This window comes from Styela clava, chromosome 12 (genome assembly GCF_964204865.1).
Source record: "Styela clava chromosome 12, kaStyClav1.hap1.2, whole genome shotgun sequence".
Taxonomy (NCBI): Eukaryota; Metazoa; Chordata; class Ascidiacea; order Stolidobranchia; family Styelidae; genus Styela; species Styela clava.
The window spans coordinates 17,431,189-17,450,000 of record NC_135261.1 but is presented as its reverse complement, the minus strand read 5'-3'; the positions used below and the strand labels follow the sequence as shown (position 1 = coordinate 17,450,000).

The window sequence follows — 18,812 nt, the reverse complement described above, 5'->3', positions numbered from 1 at the left end:
AGCTATCCTGAGGGAAACTTCGGAAGGAACCAGCTACTAGATGGTTCGATTAGTCTCTCGCCCCTATACCCAAATAGGACGATCGATTTGCACGTCAGAATCGCTACGGTCCTCCACCAGAGTTTCCTCTGGCTTCGACCTTCCCAGGCATAGTTCACCATCTTTCGGGTCCCAACATGGACGCTCTTGCGCGACCGCCCCGACAAAGCGGGTGCGATCGGCCGGTCGTGCGCCGGCGCCCGCACGGGGCTCCGGGTCCGACCTCGTTCGGCCAAAGGCCGCCTTCACTTTCATTTCGCCTGCGAGTCTCGAACCACTCGACGACTCGCGCTCATGTTAGACTCTTTGGTCCGTGTTTCAAGACGGGTCGGGAGGGTGGCCGACGTGGCCACGGACCCCGAGCGCGTCGACGGCGCGCCACCGAAGCGGCAGCCCGCCGAACACCGGCACTGCGTACAGTGCAGGCGAACGACAAGCCAGCCGAACGGTGACGGCCGCACACAGAAAGCGCGCGGCATCCTTTCCTCGATCCGCCGCCGGGCCGCACCGCCCGCGCGCTGTAACACCCCCGCCGGAGCGGTACCACCTTTGCGCGGGGACTTAGACCGACGGCAAACCGGTCGTGACCCGCGCCGGTCGCTAGTGCGCTGAGACGGTGCGCGAGCCGACTCGGCAGCGGCGCCTTAAGCGTCCGCGAACCGAGACGGCGTGCCCCCGCACCCAACTGAAAGCGAGCCGGCGACCTGACGGGCCCTACCGTTTGCCTCTCAACGGTTTCACGTACTCTTGAACTCTCTCTTCAAAGTGCTTTTCAACTTTTCCTCACGGTACTTGTCCGCTATCGGTCTCGCGACCGTATTTAGTCTTAGGTGGAGTTTACCACCCGCTTTGGGCTGCATTCCCAAACAACCCGACTCCGAGAAGACTCGAAGCGGCCAAGGCAAACGCCCCTATGGGCCTAACACCCGCCGTGGGACGAGGCCTCGATCAGAAGGACACCGGCGCTCGCCGTCAGCCGCACTGGGACTTCCGTACGTCACAACTCGGCGCGCTCGAAAAGCGCGCAGATTTGACGCTGGACTCTTCCCGGTTCACTCGCCGTTACTCAGGGAATCCCTGTTGGTTTCTTTTCCTCCGCTTCATAATATGCTTAAATTCAGCGGGTGCTCTCGCCTGAACTCAGGTCGTATGTGTCAAGCGGGCCGCTTCTTACACGGCCCGCTGGCATCGCAAGTCGTCGCCGCCGGCGCCGACCGAGCGCGTACCGTCACCGCCTTGGCCCACGGTCGGTCTTGATCTCGTGACCGGACCGACCGACCTGGACCCGCCCCTCGAACGTAGTTGAACACGTCAAGGGGCCGGCGGTTTACGGGACACGCGGTCGCGCCGAGAAAGCTCGGCGACCGCTTCAACTTGGGGCGACGCCCGGCCGTCTTCGCAGAGGCCAGGCGACGGCCCTCGGGTGAGGACGAACGCGACCCTGAGGCAGACGCGGTTCCGGGATTGACCCAAGACCGCAATTCGCGTTCAGAAGGTCGACGTTCAATGTGTTCTGCAATTCACATTACTTCTCGCACTTGGCTGCGTCCTTCATCGACTCGCGAGCCGAGTGATCCACCGTTAAGAGTCGTCCTCGACGTTTCGCCCGGCGCCGAAGCGCGCGGACGTCACACTGTGGGATCGACCACAAAACCACCACCGACAACAACTGCACAAAAAAACCAACAAACGGCGCCGAGCGACCGCCGGGCTGGGCCGGCGGCACATCGAGCGCGGTGCCCAGAAGCCACCATCGCACTCGGCTGCCTTGCTATGCCAACGTGTTACGCGTGTCGCACGGGGCGGAACCCCGATTGACGGCCGCCCTCTCGGCGGCACCCAAAGACAATTAAGTGCGCGGTCGGCCGGGGCCTACCATCACTTTCGGTAATGATCCTTCCGCAGGTTCACCTACGGAAACCTTGTTACGACTTTTACTTCCTCTAAATGATCAAGTTTGATCGTCTTCTCGACACGCCGACGCGGCCGTTGCCAGCCGCGACGGGGCCGATCCAAGGATCTCACTAAACCATTCAATCGGTAGTAGCGACGGGCGGTGTGTACAAAGGGCAGGGACGTAATCAACGCAAGTTGATGACTTGCGCTTACTGGGAATTCCTCGTTCAAGGAAAACAATTGCAAGTCCCTATCCCAATCACGAATGAGGTTCAACGGGTTACCCGGACCTTTCGGCCTAGGTTAGACACTCGCTGCTTCACTCAGTGTAGCGCGCGTGCGGCCCCGGACATCTAAGGGCATCACAGACCTGTTATTGCTCAATCTCGTGTGGCTAAACGCCACTAGTCCCTCTAAGAAGTTAGACGCCGACCGAGAAGGTCGCGTAACTATTTAGCATGCCAGAGTCTCGTTCGTTATCGGAATTAACCAGACAAATCGCTCCACCAACTAAGAACGGCCATGCACCACCACCCACAGAATCAAGAAAGAGCTCTCAATCTGTCAATCCTACCTGTGTCCGGGCCGGGTGAGTTTCCCCGTGTTGAGTCAAATTAAGCCGCATGCTCCACTCCTGGTGGTGCCCTTCCGTCAATTCCTTTAAGTATCAGCTTTGCAACCATACTTCCCCCGGAACCCAAAGACTTTGGTTTCCCGGAAGCTGCCGGAAAGGTCGTCATGGTAACGCCTCCCGATCGCTAGTTGGCATCGTTTATAGTCAGAACTAGGACGGTATCTGATCGTCTTCGAACCTCTGACTTTCGCTCTTGATTAAAGAAAACATTCTTGGCGAATGCTTTCGCAGTAGTTCGTCTTCCGCCGATCTAAGAATTTCACCTCTAACGGCAGAGTACGGACGCCCCCGTCTGTCCCTCTTAATCATTACCTCGTGCTCCGAAAACCAACAAAAAAGAACCGAGGTCCTATTCCATTATTCCATGCAACACTATGCAGGCGAACAGCCTGCTTTGAACACTCTAATTTTTTCAAAGTAAACTTATTGGCCACCGCCGACACTCAGTCAAGAGCACCGACGGAGAACCGAAAGGTGAGGCGAACGCAACCAGTGACACGCCTTGCGACGGACCGGCGGCGCTCGCCCAAAATCCAACTACGAGCTTTTCAACCGCAACAACTTTAGCATACACAGTTGGAGCTGGAATTACCGCGGCTGCTGGCACCAGACTTGCCCTCCAATGGATACTCGTTAAGAGTTTTAGGATGTACTCATTCCAATTACAGGGCCTCGTTAGAGTCCTGTATTGTTATTTTTCGTCACTACCTCCCCGTGTCGGGTATGGGGTATTTGCGCGCCTGCTGCCTTCTTTGGATGTGGTAGCCGTTTCTCAGGCTCCCTCTCCGGAATCGAACCCTGATTCCCCGTTACCCGTTATCACAAAGGTAGGCACGTAGCGTACCTTCGACAGTTGATAGGGCAAAAAACTTGAATGATACGTCGTCGGTGCAGAGACCGTACGATCCGCGTGGTTATCCAGAGTCATCAAACGTCACAGGACGAACCCGGTCGGTTTTGATCTGATAAAAGCGCGCCTCCCGAAGTCGGCGCTTAATGCATGTATTAGCTCTAGAATTACCACAGTTATCCACTTCGCTTACGAGACCAAATAAACCAAGACTGATTTAATGAGCCATTCGCAGTTTCGCTTTACGAGAACTCGTACTTGCACCTGCATGGCTTAATCTTTGAGACAAGCATATCACTACTGGCAGGATCAACCAGATAGCTGCGACAGCTGCGCTCGGCCCTTGCTGGGCAGCCCGGCGCGTGCTCGTCGCATTCGTTTAAGACCGAGGCGATCGCCTGCGGCCGTACTCAGCTTCGACAGTCGCTGGCCGCGACGTCCACGCTCTCGCCGGCAGTGCCAGGCGGAGCGATTTGCGTTTTTTCTTCGCTCGCCTTCTCTCGGGCTCGATACATTCAGTTTCGCACAAACAAGAGCTCTGCGGGCCGCCTGCAGCGGTGCCTAAAACCCGGGCATAACAATGCGACCGTTCTGCTAGGCCGACAAGCGCTCAAGCCAGACGCTCGATCGAACGCCCCCTACATATTAGTCGAGACAACGGCTCGCTCTTTAGCATCGCGTTTGTACTTTAACTTTTTTCGGCTCGGCTTCTTTCGACGCCGATGCCGGCGACGCAGCACTCTCTCGCCCGCCAGCCACCGAGAGATGTGTGCGCTCCGACCGGCCCCGCACGCCGCTCTTTCTTGGCTCATTCGAGTTTACTGTCTTTCGCTCTAACATGCTTTTTCTAGGGTTAGGTTAGTATGCTTGCACGTTTGTACTTTAACTTTTTTCGGCTCGGCTTCTTTCGACGCCGATGCCGGCGACGCAGCACTCTCTCGCCCGCCAGCCACCGAGAGATGTGTGCGCTCCGACCGGCCCCGCACGCCGCTCTTTCTTGGCTCATTCGAGTTTACTGTCTTTCTCTCTAACATGCCTTAACCAGGGTTAGGTTAGTATGCTTGCACGTTTGTACTTTAACTTTTTTCGGCTCGGCTTCTTTCGACGCCGATGCCGGCGACGCAGCACTCTCTCGCCCGCCAGCCATCGAGAGATGTGTGCGCTCCGGCCGGCCCCGCACCGCACGCCGCTCTTTCTTGGCTCATTCGAGTTTACTGTCTTTCGCTCTAACATGCCTTACCTAGGGTTAGGTTAGTATGCTTGCACGTTTGTACTTTAACTTTTTTCGGCTCGGCTTCTTTTGACGCCGATGCCGGCGACGCAGCACTCTCTCGCCCGCCAGCCACCGAGAGATGTGTGCGCTCCGACCGGCCCCGCACGCCGCTCTTTCTTGGCTCATTCGAGTTTACTGTCTTTCGCTCTAACATGCCTTACCTAGGGTTAGGTTAGTATGCTTGCACGTTTGTACTTTAACTTTTTTCGGCTCGGCTTCTTTCGACGCCGATGCCGGCGACGCAGCACTCTCTCGCCAGCCACCGAGAGATGTGTGCGCTCCGACCGGCCCCGCACCGCACGCCGCTCTTTCTTGGCTCATTCGAGTTTACTGTCTTTCGCTCTAACATGCCTTACCTAGGGTTAGGTTAGTATGCTTGCACGTTTGTACTTTAACTTTTTTCGACTCGGCTTCTTTCGACGCCGATGCCGGCGACGCAGCACTCTCCCGCCCGCCAGCCACCGAGAAAAGTGTGCGCTCCGACCGGACTCGCACCGCACGCCGCTCTTTCTTGGCTCATTCGAGTTTACTGTCTTTCGCTCTAACATGCCTTACCTAGGGTTAGGTTAGTATGCTTGCACGTTTGTACTTTAACTTTTTTCGGCTCGGCTTCTTTTGACGCCGATGCCGGCGACGCAGCACTCTCTCGCCCGCCAGCCACCGAGAAAAGTGTGCGCTCCGACCGGCCCCGCACCGCACGCCGCTCTTTCTTGGCTCATTCGAGTTTACTGTCTTTCGCTCTAACATGCCTTACCTAGGGTTAGGTTAGTATGCTTGCACGTTTGTACTTTAACTTTTTTCGGCTCGGCTTCTTTCAACGCCGATGCCGGCGACGCATCACTCTCCCGCCCGCCAGCCACCGAGAAAAGTGTGCGCTCCGACCGGCCCCGCACCGCACGCCGCTCTTTTTTGGCTCATTCGAGTTTACTGTCTTTCGCTCTAACATGCCTTACCTAGGGTTAGGTTAGTATGCTTGCACGTTTGTACTTTAACTTTTTTCGGCTCAGCTTCTTTCGACGCCGATGCCGGCGACGCAGCACTCTCTCGCCCGCCAGCCACCGAGAAAAGTGTGCGCTCCGACCGGCCCCGCACCGCACGCCGCTCTTTCTTGGCTCATTCGAGTTTTCTGTCTTTCGCTCTAACATGCCTTACCTAGGGTTAGGTTAGTATGCTTGCACGTTTGTACTTTAACTTTTTTCGGCTCGGCTTCTTTCAACGCCGATGCCGGCGACGCAGCACTCTCCCGCCCGCCAGCCACCGAGAAAAGTGTGCGCTCCGACCGGCCCCGCACCGCACGCCGCTCTTTCTCGGCTCATTGGAGTTTACTGTCTTTCGCTCTAACATGCCTTACCTAGGGTTAGGTTAGTATGCTTGCACGTTTGTACTTTAACTTTTTCGGCTCGGCTTCTTTCGACGCCGATGCCGGCAACGCAGAACTCTCCCGCCCGCCAGCCACCGAGAAAAGTGTGCGCTCCGACCGGCCCCGCACCGCACGCCGCTCTTTCTTGGCTCATTCGAGTTTACTGTCTTTCGCTCTAACATGCCTTACCTAGGGTTAGGTTAGTATGCTTGCACGTTTGTACTTTAACTTTTTTCGGCTCGGCTTCTTTCGACGCCGATGCCGGCGACGCAGCACTCTCTCGCCCGCCAGCCACCGAGAAAAGTGTGCGCTCCGTCCGGCCCCGCACCGCACGCCGCTCTTTCTTGGCTCATTCGAGTTTACTGTCTTTCGCTCTAACATGCCTTACCTAGGGTTAGGTTAGTATGCTTGCACGTTTGTACTTTAACTTTTTTCGGCTCGGCTTCTTTCGACGCCGATGCCGGCGACGCAGCACTCTCTCGCCCACCAGCCACCGAGAGATGTGTGCGCTCCGACCGGCCCCGCACGCCGCTCTTTCTTGGCTCATTCAAGTTTACTGTCTTTCGCTCTAACATGCCTTACCTAGGGTTAGGTTAGTATGCTTGCACGTTTGTACTTTTAACTTTTTTCGGCTCGGCTTCTTTCGACGCCGATGCCGGCGACGCAGCACTCTCCCGCCCGCCAGCCACCGAGAAAAGTGTGCGTTCCGACCGGCCCCGCACCGCACGCCGCTCTTTCTCGGCTCATTCGAGTTTACTGTCTTTCGCTCTAACATGCCTTACCTAGGGTTAGGTTAGTATGCTTGCACGTTTGTACTTTAACTTTTTTCGGCTCGGCTTCTTTCGACGCCGATGCCGGCGACGCAGCACTCTCCCGTCCGCCAGCCACCGAGAAAAGTGTGCGCTCCGACCGGCCCCGCACTGCATGCCGCTCTTTGTTGGCTCATTCGAGTTTACTGTCTTTCGCTCTAACATGCCTTACCTAGGGTTAGGTTAGTATGCTTGCATGTTTGTACTTTAACTTTTTTCGGCTCGGCTTCTTTCGACGCCGATGCCGGCGACGCAGCACTCTCCCGCCCGCCAGCCACCGAGAAAAGTGTGCGTTCCGACCGGCCCCGCACCGCACGCCGCTCTTTCTCGGCTCATTCGAGTTTACTGTCTTTCGCTCTAACATGCCTTACCTAGGGTTAGGTTAGTATGCTTGCACGTTTGTACTTTTAACTTTTTTCGGCTCGGCTTCTTTCGACGCCGATGCCGGCGACGCAGCACTCTCCCGCCCGCCAGCCACCGAGAAAAGTGTGCGCTCCGACCGGCCCCGCACCGCACGCCGCTCTTTGTTGGCTCATTCGAGTTTACTGTCTTTCGCTCTAACATGCCTTACCTAGGGTTAGGTTAGTATGCTTGCACGTTTGTACTTTAACTTTTTTCGGCTCGGCTTCTTTCGACGCCGATGCCGGCGACGCAGCACTCTCCCGCCCGCCAGCCACCGAGAAAAGTGTGCGCTTCGACCGGCCCCGCACCGCACGCCGCTCTTTCTTGGCTCATTCGAGTTTACTGTCTTTCGCTCTAACATGCCTTACCTAGGGTTAGGTTAGTATGCTTGCACGTTTGTACTTTAACTTTTTTCGGCTCGGCTTCTTTCGACGCCAATGCCGGCGACGCAGCACTCTCTCGCCCGCCAGCCACCGAGAAAAGTGTGCGCTCCGTCCGGCCCCGCACCGCACGCCGCTCTTTCTTGGCTCATTCGAGTTTACTGTCTTTCGCTCTAACATGCCTTACCTAGGGTTAGGTTAGTATGCTTGCACGTTTGTACTTTAACTTTTTTCGGCTCGGCTTCTTTCGACGCCGATGCCGGCGACGCAGCATTCTCTCGCCCGCCAGCCACCGAGAGATGTGTGCGCTCCGACCGGCCCCGCACGCCGCTCGTTCTTGGCTCATTCGAGTTTACTGTCTTTCGCTCTAACATGCCTTACCTAGGGTTAGGTTAGTATGCTTGCACGTTTGTACTTTTAACTTTTTTCGGCTCGGCTTCTTTCGACGCCGATGCCGGCGACGCAGCACTCTCCCGCCCGCCAGCCACCGAGAAAAGTGTGCGCTCCGACCGGCCCCGCACCACACGCCGCTCTTTCTTGGCTCATTCGAGTTTACTGTCTTTCGCTCTAACATGCCTTACCTAGGCTTAGGTTAGTATGCTGGCACGTTTGTACTTTAACTTTTTTCGGCTCGGCTTCTTTCGACGCCGATGCCGGTGACGCAGCACTCTCCCGCCCGCCAGCCACCGAGAAAAGTGTGCGCTCCGACCGGCCCCGCACCGCACGCCGCTCTTTGTTGGCTCATTCGAGTTTACTGACTTTCGCTCTAACATGCCTTACCTAGGGTTAGGTTAGTATGCTTGCACGTTTGTACTTTAACTTTTTTCGGCTCGGCTTCTTTCGACTCCGATGCCGGCGACGCAGCACTCTCCCGCACGCCGCTCTTTCTCGGCTCATTCGAGTTTACTGTCTTTCGCTCTAACATGCCTTACCTAGGGTTAGGTTAGTATGCTTGCACGTTTGTACTTTAACTTTTTTCGGCTCGGCTTCTTTCGACGCCGATGCCGGCGACGCAGCACTCTCCCGCCCGCCAGCCACCGAGAAAAGTGTGCGCTCCGACCGGCCCCGCACCGCACGCCGCTCTTTGTTGGCTCATTCGAGTTTACTGTCTTTCGCTCTAACATGCCTTACCTAGGGTTAGGTTAGTATGCTTGCACGTTTGTACTTTAACTTTTTTCGGCTCGGCTTCTTTCGACGCCGATGCCGGCGACGCAGCACTCTCCCGCCCGCCAGCCACCGAGGAAAGTGTGCGTTCCGACCGGCCCCGCACCGCACGCCGCTCTTTCTCGGCTCATTCGAGTTTACTGTCTTTCGCTCTAACATGCCTTACCTAGGGTTAGGTTGGTATGCTTGCACGTTTGTACTTTAACTTTTTTCGGCTCGGCTTCTTTCGACGCCGATGCCGGCGACGCAGCACTCTCTCGCCCGCCAGCCACCGAGAAAAGTGTGCGCTCCGACCGGCCCCGCACCGCACGCCGCTCTTTCTTGGCTCATTCGAGTTTACTGTCTTTCGCTCTAACATGCCTTACCTAGGGTTAGGTTAGTATGCTTGCACGTTTGTACTTCAACTTTTTTCGGCTCGGCTTCTTTCGACGCCGATGCCGGCGACGCAGCACTCTCTCGCCCGCCAGCCACCGAGAGATGTGTGCGCTCCGACCGGCCCCGCACGTCGCTCTTTCTTGGCTCATTGGAGTTTACTGTCTTTCGCTCTAACATGCCTTACCTAGGGTTAGGTTAGTATGCTTGCACGTTTGTACTTTAACTTTTTTCGGCTCGGCTTCTTTCGACGCCGATGCCGGCGACGCAGCACTCTCTCGCCCGCCTGCCACCGAGAGATGTGTGCGCTCCGACCGGCCACGCACGCCGCTCTTTCTTGGCTCATTCGAGTTTACTCTTCACTCAGTGTAGCGCGCGTGCGGCCCCGGACATCTAAGGGCATCACAGACCTGTTATTGCTCAATCTCGTGTGGCTAAACGCCACTAGTCCCTCTAAGAAGTTAGACGCCGACCGAGAAGGTCGCGTAACTATTTAGCATGCCAGAGTCTCGTTCGTTATCGGAATTGACCAGACAAATCGCTCCACCAACTAAGAACGGCCATGCACCACCACCCACATAATCAAGAAAGAGCTCTCAATCTGTCAATCCTACCTGTGTCCGGGCCGGGTGAGTTTCCCCGTGTTGAGTCAAATTAAGCCGCAGGCTCCACTCCTGGTGGTGCCCTTCCGTCAATTCCTTTAAGTTTCATCTTTGCAACCATACTTCCCCCGGAACCCAAAGACTTTGGTTTCCCGGAAGCTGCCGGAAAGGTCGTCATGGTAACGCCTCCCGATCGCTAGTTGGCATCGTTTATAGTCAGAACTAGGACGGTATCTGATCGTCTTCGAACCTCTGACTTTCGCTCTTGATTAAAGAAAACATTCTTGGCGAATGCTTTCGCAGTAGTTCGTCTTCCGCCGATCCAAGAATTTCACCTCTAACGGCAGAGTACGGACGCCCCCGTCTGTCCCTCTTAATCATTACCTCGTGCTCCGAAAACCAACAAAATAGAACCGAGGTCCTATTCCATTATTCCATGCAACAGTATGCAGGTGAACAGCCTGCTTTGAACACTCTACTTTTTTCAAAGTAAACTTATCGGCCACCGCCGACACTCAGTCAAGAGCACCGACGGAGAACCGAAGGTGAGGCGAACGCAACCAGTGACACGCCTTGCGACGGACCGGCGGCGCTCGCCCAAAATCCAACTACGAGCTTTTCAACCGCAACAACTTTAGCATACACTGTTGGAGCTGGAATTACCGCGGCTGCTGGCACCAGACTTGCCCTCCAATGGATACTCGTTAAGAGTTTTAGGATGTACTCATTTCAATTACAGGGCCTCGTTAGAGTCCTGTATTGTTATTTTTAGTCACTTCCTCCCCGTGTCGGGAATGGGTAATTTGCGCGCCTGCTGCCTTCCTTGGATGTGGTAGCCGTTTCTCAGGCTCCCTCTCCGGAATCGAACCCTGATTCCCCGTTACCCGTTATCACAAAGGTGGGCACGTAGCGTACCTTCGACAGTTGATAGGGCAGACACTTGAATGATACGTCGTCGGTGCAGAGACCGTACGATCCGCGTGGTTATCCAGAGTCATCAAACGTCACAGGACGAACCCGGTCGGTTTTGATCTGATAAAAGCGCGCCTCCCGAAGTCAGCGCTTAATGCATGTATTAGCTCTAGAATTACCACAGTTATCCACTTCGCTCACGAGACCAAATAAACCAAGACTGATTTAATGAGCCATTCGCAGTTTCGCTTTACGAGAACTCGTACTTGCACCTGCATGGCTTAATCTTTGAGACAAGCATATCACTACTGGCAGGATCAACCAGATAGCTGCGACAGCTGCGCTCGGCCCTTGCTGGGCCGCCCGGCGCGTGCTCGTCGCATTCGTTTAAGACCGAGGCGATCGCCTGCGGCCGTACTCAGCTTCGACAGTCGCTGGCCGCGACGTCCGCGCTCTCGCCGGCAGTGCCAGGCGGAGCGATTTGCGTTTTTTCTTTGCTCGCCCTCTCTCGGGCTCAATCCATTCAGTTTCGCACAAACAAGAGCTCTGCCGGCCGCCTGCAGCGGTGCCTAAAACCCGGTCATAACAATGCGACCGTTCTGCTAGGCCGACAAGCGCTCAAGCCAGACGCTCGATCGAACGCCCCCTACATATTAGTCGAGACAACGGCTCGCTCATTAGCATCGCGTTTGTACTTTAACTTTTTTCGGCTCGGCTTCTTTCGACGCCGATGCCGGCGACGCAGCACTCTCTCGCCCGCCAGCCACCGAGAGATGTGTGCGCTCCGACCGGCCCCACACGCCGCTCTTTCTTGGCTCATTTGAGTTTACTGTCTTTCGCTCTAACATGCCTTACCTAGGGTTAGGTTAGTATGCTTGCACGTTTGTACTTTAACTTTTTTCGGCTCGGCTTCTTTCTTGGCTCATTCGAGTTTACTGTCTTTCGCTCTAACATGCCTTACCTAGGGTTAGGTTAGTATGCTTGCACGTTTGTACTTCAACTTTTTTCGGCTCGGCTTCTTTCGACGCCGATGCCGGCGACGCAGCACTCTCTCGCCCGCCTGCCACCGAGAGATGTGTGCGCTCCGACCGGCCACGCACGCCGCTCTTTCTTGGCTCATTCGAGTTTACTCTTCACTCAGTGTAGCGCGCGTGCGGCCCCGGACATCTAAGGGCATCACAGACCTGTTATTGCTCAATCTCGTGTGGCTAAACGCCACTAGTCCCTCTAAGAAGTTAGACGCCGACCGAGAAGGTCGCGTAACTATTTAGCATGCCAGAGTCTCGTTCGTTATCGGAATTAACCAGACAAATCGCTCCACCAACTAAGAACGGCCATGCACCACCACCCACATAATCAAGAAAGAGCTCTCAATCTGTCAATCCTACCTGTGTCCGGGCCGGGTGAGTTTCCCCGTGTTGAGTCAAATTAAGCCGCAGGCTCCACTCCTGGTGGTGCCCTTCCGTCAATTCCTTTAAGTTTCAGCTTTGCAACCATACTTCCCCCGGAACCCAAAGACTTTGGTTTCCCGGAAGCTGCCGGAAAGGTCGTCATGGTAACGCCTCCCGATCGCTAGTTGGCATCGTTTATAGTCAGAACTAGGACGGTATCTGATCGTCTTCGAACCTCTGACTTTCGCTCTTGATTAAAGAAAACATTCTTGGCGAATGCTTTCGCAGTAGTTCGTCTTCCGCCGATCCAAGAATTTCACCTCTAACGGCAGAGTACGGACGCCCCCGTCTGTCCCTCTTAATCATTACCTCGTGCTCCGAAAACCAACAAAATAGAACCGAGGTCCTATTCCATTATTCCATGCAACACTATGCAGGCGAACAGCCTGCTTTGAACACTCTACTTTTTTCAAAGTAAACTTATCGGCCACCGCCGACACTCAGTCAAGAGCACCGACGGAGAACCGAAGGTGAGGCGAACGCAACCAGTGACACGCCTTGCGACGGACCGGCGGCGCTCGCCCAAAATCCAACTACGAGCTTTTCAACCGCAACAACTTTAGCATACACTGTTGGAGCTGGAATTACCGCGGCTGCTGGCACCAGACTTGCCCTCCAATGGATACTCGTTAAGAGTTTTAGGATGTACTCATTTCAATTACAGGGCCTCGTTAGAGTCCTGTATTGTTATTTTTCGTCACTACCTCCCCGTGTCGGGAATGGGTAATTTGCGCGCCTGCTGCCTTCCTTGGATGGGGTAGCCGTTTCTCAGGCTCCCTCTCCGGAATCGAACCCTGATTCCCCGTTACCCGTTATCACAAAGGTGGGCACGTAGCGTACCTTCGACAGTTGATAGGGCAGACACTTGAATGATACGTCGTCGGTGCAGAGACCGTACGATCCGCGTGGTTATCCAGAGTCATCAAACGTCACAGGACGAACCCGGTCGGTTTTGATCTGATAAAAGCGCGCCTCCCGAAGTCAGCGCTTAATGCATGTATTAGCTCTAGAATTACCACAGTTATCCACTTCGCTCACGAGACCAAATAAACCAAGACTGATTTAATGAGCCATTCGCAGTTTCGCTTTACGAGAACTCGTACTTGCACCTGCATGGCTTAATCTTTGAGACAAGCATATCACTACTGGCAGGATCAACCAGATAGCTGCGACAGCTGCGCTCGGCCCTTGCTGGGCCGCCCGGCGCGTGCTCGTCGCATTCGTTTAAGACCGAGGCGATCGCCTGCGGCCGTACTCAGCTTCGACAGTCGCTGGCCGCGACGTCCGCGCTCTCGCCGGCAGTGCCAGGCGGAGCGATTTGCGTTTTTTCTTTGCTCGCCCTCTCTCGGGCTCAATCCATTCAGTTTCGCACAAACAAGAGCTCTGCCGGCCGCCTGCAGCGGTGCCTAAAACCCGGTCATAACAATGCGACCGTTCTGCTAGGCCGACAAGCGCTCAAGCCAGACGCTCGATCGAACGCCCCCTACATATTAGTCGAGACAACGGCTCGCTCATTAGCATCGCGTTTGTACTTTAACTTTTTTCGGCTCGGCTTCTTTCGACGCCGATGCCGGCGACGCAGCACTTTCTCGCCCGCCAGCCACCGAGAGATGTGTGCGCTCCGACCGGCCCCACATGCCGCTCTTTCTTGGCTCATTCGAGTTTACTGTCTTTCGCTCTAACATGCCTTACCTAGGGTTAGGTTAGTATGCTTGCACGTTTGTACTTTAACTTTTTTCGGCTCGGCTTCTTTCTTGGCTCATTCGAGTTTACTGTCTTTCGCTCTAACATGCCTTACCTAGGGTTAGGTTAGTATGCTTGCACGTTTGTACTTTAACTTATTTCGGCTCTGCTTCTTTCGACGCCGATGCCGGCGACGCAGCACTCTCTCGCCCGCCAGCCACCGAGAGATGTGTGCGCTCCGACCGGCCCCGCACGCCGCTCTTTCTTGGCTCATTCGAGTTTACTGTCTTTCGCTCTAACATGCCTTACCTAGGGTTAGGTTAGTATGCTTGCACGTTTGCACTTTAACTTTTTTCGGCTCGGCTTCTTTCGACGCCGATGCCGGCGACGCAGCACTCTCTCGCCCGCCAGCCACCGAGAAATGTGTGCGCTCCGACCGGCCCCGCACGCCGCTCTTTCTTGGCTCATTCGAGTTTACTGTCTTTCGCTCTAACATGCCTTACCTAGGGTTAGGTTAGTATGCTTGCACGTTTGTACTTTAACTTTTTTCGGCTCGGCTTCTTTCGACGCCGATGCCGGCGACGCAGCACTCTCTCGCCCGCCAGCCACCGAGAGATGTGTGCGCTCCGACCGGCCTCGCACGCCGCTCTTTCTTGGCTCATTCGAGTTTACTGTCTTTCGCTCTAACATGCCTTACCTAGGGTTAGGTTAGTATGCTTGCACGTTTGTACTTTAACTTTTTTCGGCTCGGCTTCTTTCGACGCCGATGCCGGCGACGCAGCACTCTCTCTCCCGCCAGCCACCGAGATATGTGTGCGCTCCGACCGGCCCCGCACGCCGCTCTTTCTTGGCTCATTCGAGTTTACTGTCTTTCGCTCTAACATGCCTTACCTAGGGTTAGGTTAGTATGCTTGCACGTTTGTACTTTAACTTTTTTCGGCTCGGCTTCTTTCGACGCCGATGCCGGCGACGCAGCACTCTCTCGCCCGCCAGCCACCGAGAGATGTGTGCGCTCCGACCGGCCCCGCACGCCGCTCTTTCTTGGCTCATTCGAGTTTACTGTCTTTCGCTCTAACATGCCTTACCTAGGGTTAGGTTAGTATGCTTGCACGTTTGTACTTTTAACTTTTTTCGGCTCGGCTTCTTTCTTGGCTCATTCGAGTTTACTGTCTTTCGCTCTAACATGCCTTACCTAGGGTTAGGTTAGTATGCTTGCACGTTTGTACTTTAACTTTTTTCGGCTCGGCTTCTTTCGACGCCGATGCCGGCGACGCAGCACTCTCTCGCCCGCCAGCCACCGAGAGATGTGTGCGCTCCGACCGGCCCCGCACGCCGCTCTTTCTTGGCTCATTCGAGTTTACTGTCTTTCGCTCTAACATGCCTTACCTAGGGTTAGGTTAGTATGTTTGCACGTTTGTACCTCAACTTTTTTCGGCTCGGCTTCTTTCGACGCCGATGCCGGCGACGCAGCACTCTCTCGCCCGCCAGCCACCGAGAGATGTGTGCGCTCCGACCGGCCCCGCACGCCGCTCTTTCTTGGCTCATTCGAGTTTACTGTCTTTCGCTCTAACATGCCTTACCTAGGGTTAGGTTAGTATGCTTGCACGTTTGTACTTTAACTTTTTTCGGCTCGGCTTCTTTCGACGCCGATGCCGGCGACGCAGCACTCTCTCGCCCGCCAGCCACCGAGAGATGTGTGCGCTCCGACCGGCCCCGCACGCCGCTCTTTCTTGGCTCATTCGAGTTTACTGTCTTTCGCTCTAACATGCCTTACCTAGGGTTAGGTTAGTATGCTTGCACGTTTGTACTTTAACTTTTTTCGGCTCGGCTTCTTTCGACGCCGATGCCGGCGACGCAGCACTCTCTCGCCCGCCAGCCACCGAGAGATGTGTGCGCTCCGACCGGCCCCGCACGCCGCTCTTTCTTGGCTCATTCGAGTTTACTGTCTTTCGCTCTAACATGCCCTACCTAGGGTTAGGTTAGTATGCTTGCACGTTTGTACTTTAACTTTTTTCGGCTCGGCTTCTTTCGACGCCGATGCCGGCGACGCTGCACTCTCTCGCCCGCCAGCCACCGAGAGATGTGTGCGCTCCGACCGGCCCCGCACGCCGCTCTTTCTTGGCTCATTCGAGTTTACTGTCTTTCGCTCTAACATGCCTTACCTAGGGTTAGGTTAGTATGCTTGCACGTTTGTACTTTAACTTTTTTCGGCTCGGCTTCTTTCGACGCCGATGCCGGCGACGCAGCACTCTCTCGCCCGCCAGCCACCGAGAGATGTGTGCGTTCCGACCGGCCCCGCACGCCGCTCTTTCTTGGCTCATTCGAGTTTACTGTCTTTCGCTCTAACATGCCTTACCTAGGGTTAGGTTAGTATGCTTGCACGTTTGCACTTTAACTTTTTTCGGCTCGGCTTCTTTCGACGCCGATGCCGGCGACGCAGCACTCTCTCGCCCGCCAGCCACCGAGAAATGTGTGCGCTCCGACCGGCCCCGCACGCCGCTCTTTCTTGGCTCATTCGAGTTTACTGTCTTTCGCTCTAACATGCCTTACCTAGGGTTAGGTTAGTATGCTTGCACGTTTGTACTTTAACTTTTTTCGGCTCGGCTTCTTTCGACGCCGATGCCGGCGACGCAGCACTCTCTCGCCCGCCAGCCACCGAGAGATGTGTGCGCTCCGACCGGCCTCGCACGCCGCTCTTTCTTGGCTCATTCGAGTTTACTGTCTTTCGCTCTAACATGCCTTACCTAGGGTTAGGTTAGTATGCTTGCACGTTTGTACTTTAACTTTTTTCGGCTCGGCTTCTTTCGACGCCGATGCCGGCGACGCAGCACTCTCTCTCCCGCCAGCCACCGAGATATGTGTGCGCTCCGACCGGCCCCGCACGCCGCTCTTTCTTGGCTCATTCGAGTTTACTGTCTTTCGCTCTAACATGCCTTACCTAGGGTTAGGTTAGTATGCTTGCACGTTTGTACTTTAACTTTTTTCGGCTCGGCTTCTTTCGACGCCGATGCCGGCGACGCAGCACTCTCTCGCCCGCCAGCCACCGAGAGATGTGTGCGCTCCGACCGGCCCCGCACGCCGCTCTTTCTTGGCTCATTCGAGTTTACTGTCTTTCGCTCTAACATGCCTTACCTAGGGTTAGGTTAGTATGCTTGCACGTTTGTACTTTTAACTTTTTTCGGCTCGGCTTCTTTCTTGGCTCATTCGAGTTTACTGTCTTTCGCTCTAACATGCCTTACCTAGGGTTAGGTTAGTATGCTTGCACGTTTGTACTTTAACTTTTTTCGGCTCGGCTTCTTTCGACGCCGATGCCGGCGACGCAGCACTCTCTCGCCCGCCAGCCACCGAGAGATGTGTGCGCTCCGACCGGCCCCGCACGCCGCTCTTTCTTGGCTCATTCGAGTTTACTGTCTTTCGCTCTAACATGCCTTACCTAGGGTTAGGTTAGTATGCTTGCACGTTTGTACCTCAACTTTTTTCGGCTCGGCTTCTTTCGACGCCGATGCCGGCGACGCAGCACTCTCTCGCCCGCCAGCCACCGAGAGATGTGTGCGCTCCGACCGGCCCCGCACGCCGCTCTTTCTTGGCTCATTCGAGTTTACTGTCTTTCGCTCTAACATGCCTTACCTAGGGTTAGGTTAGTATGCTTGCACGTTTGTACTTTAACTTTTTTCGGCTCGGCTTCTTTCGACGCCGATGCCGGCGACGCAGCACTCTCTCGCCCGCCAGCCACCGAGAGATGTGTGCGCTCCGACCGGCCCCGCACGCCGCTCTTTCTTGGCTCATTCGAGTTTACTGTCTTTCGCTCTAACATGCCTTACCTAGGGTTAGGTTAGTATGCTTGCACGTTTGTACTTAAACTTTTTTCGGCTCGGCTTCTTTCGACGCCGATGCCGGCGACGCAGCACTCTCTCGCCCGCCAGCCACCGAGAGATGTGTGCGCTCCGACCAGCCCCGCACGCCGCTCTTTCTTGGCTCATTCGAGTTTACTGTCTTTCGCTCTAACATGCCCTACCTAGGGTTAGGTTAGTATGCTTGCACGTTGGTACTTTAACTTTTTTCGGCTCGGCTTCTTTCGACGCCGATGCCGGCGACGCAGCACTCTCTCGCCCGCCAGCCACCGAGAGATGTGTGCGCTCCGACCGGCCCCGCACGCCGCTCTTTCTTGGCTCATTCGAGTTTACTGTCTTTCGCTCTAACATGCCTTACCTAGGGTTAGGTTAGTATGCTTGCACGTTTGTACTTTAACTTTTTTCGGCTCGGCTTCTTTCGACGCCGATGCTGGCGACGCAGCACTCTCTCGCCCGCCAGCCACCGAGAGATGTGTGCGCTCCGACCGGCCCCGCACGCCGCTCTTTCTTGGCTCATTCGAGTTTACTGTCTTTCGCTCTAACATGCCTTACCTAGGGTTAGGTTAGTATGCTTGCACGTTTGTACTTTAACTTTTTTCGGCTCGGCTTCTTTCGACGCCGATGCCGGCGACGCAGCACTCTCTCGCCCGCCAGCCACCGAGAGATGTGTGCGCTCCGACCGGCCTCGCACGCCGCTCTTTCTTGGCTCATTCGAGTTTACTGTCTTTCGCTCTAACATGCCTTACCTAGGGTTAGGTTAGTATGCTTGCACGTTTGTACTTTAACTTTTTTCGGCTCGGCTTCTTTCGACGCCGATGCCGGCGACGCAGCACTCTCTCTCCCGCCAGCCACCGAGATATGTGTGCGCACCGACCGGCCCCGCACGCCGCTCTTTCTTGGCTCATTCGAGTTTACTGTCTTTCGCTCTAACATGCCTTACCTAGGGTTAGGTTAGTATGCTTGCACGTTTGTACTTTAACTTTTTTCGGCTCGGCTTCTTTCGACGCCGATGCCGGCGACGCAGCACTCTCTCGCCCGCCAGCCACCGAGAGATGTGTGCGCTCCGACCGGCCCCGCACGCCGCTCTTTCTTGGCTCATTCGAGTTTACTGTCTTTCGCTCTAACATGCCTTAC

The 18,812-nt window shown here is 55.4% G+C and overlaps 2 non-coding genes and 3 pseudogenes across 2 annotated transcripts; all 5 read right to left on the bottom strand.

Moving 5' to 3' along the window:
- LOC144430935 (large subunit ribosomal RNA) overlaps positions 1-1,187 on the bottom strand; it is a 3,688-nt pseudogene extending 2,501 nt beyond the window's left edge.
- Positions 1,188-1,475: 288 nt separating this feature from the next.
- LOC144430851 (5.8S ribosomal RNA) lies at positions 1,476-1,629 on the bottom strand. The gene has a single exon (XR_013479767.1). It is a non-coding gene; the product is annotated as a 5.8S ribosomal RNA (ribosomal RNA).
- Positions 1,630-1,927: 298 nt separating this feature from the next.
- LOC144430889 (small subunit ribosomal RNA) lies at positions 1,928-3,739 on the bottom strand. Its single transcript, XR_013479800.1, has one exon. It is a non-coding gene; the product is annotated as a small subunit ribosomal RNA (ribosomal RNA).
- Positions 3,740-9,910: 6,171 nt separating this feature from the next.
- On the bottom strand, positions 9,911-11,018 carry LOC144430899 (small subunit ribosomal RNA; annotated as a pseudogene).
- Positions 11,019-12,198: 1,180 nt separating this feature from the next.
- Positions 12,199-13,306, bottom strand: LOC144430897 (small subunit ribosomal RNA; annotated as a pseudogene).
- Positions 13,307-18,812: the final 5,506 nt, after the last annotated feature.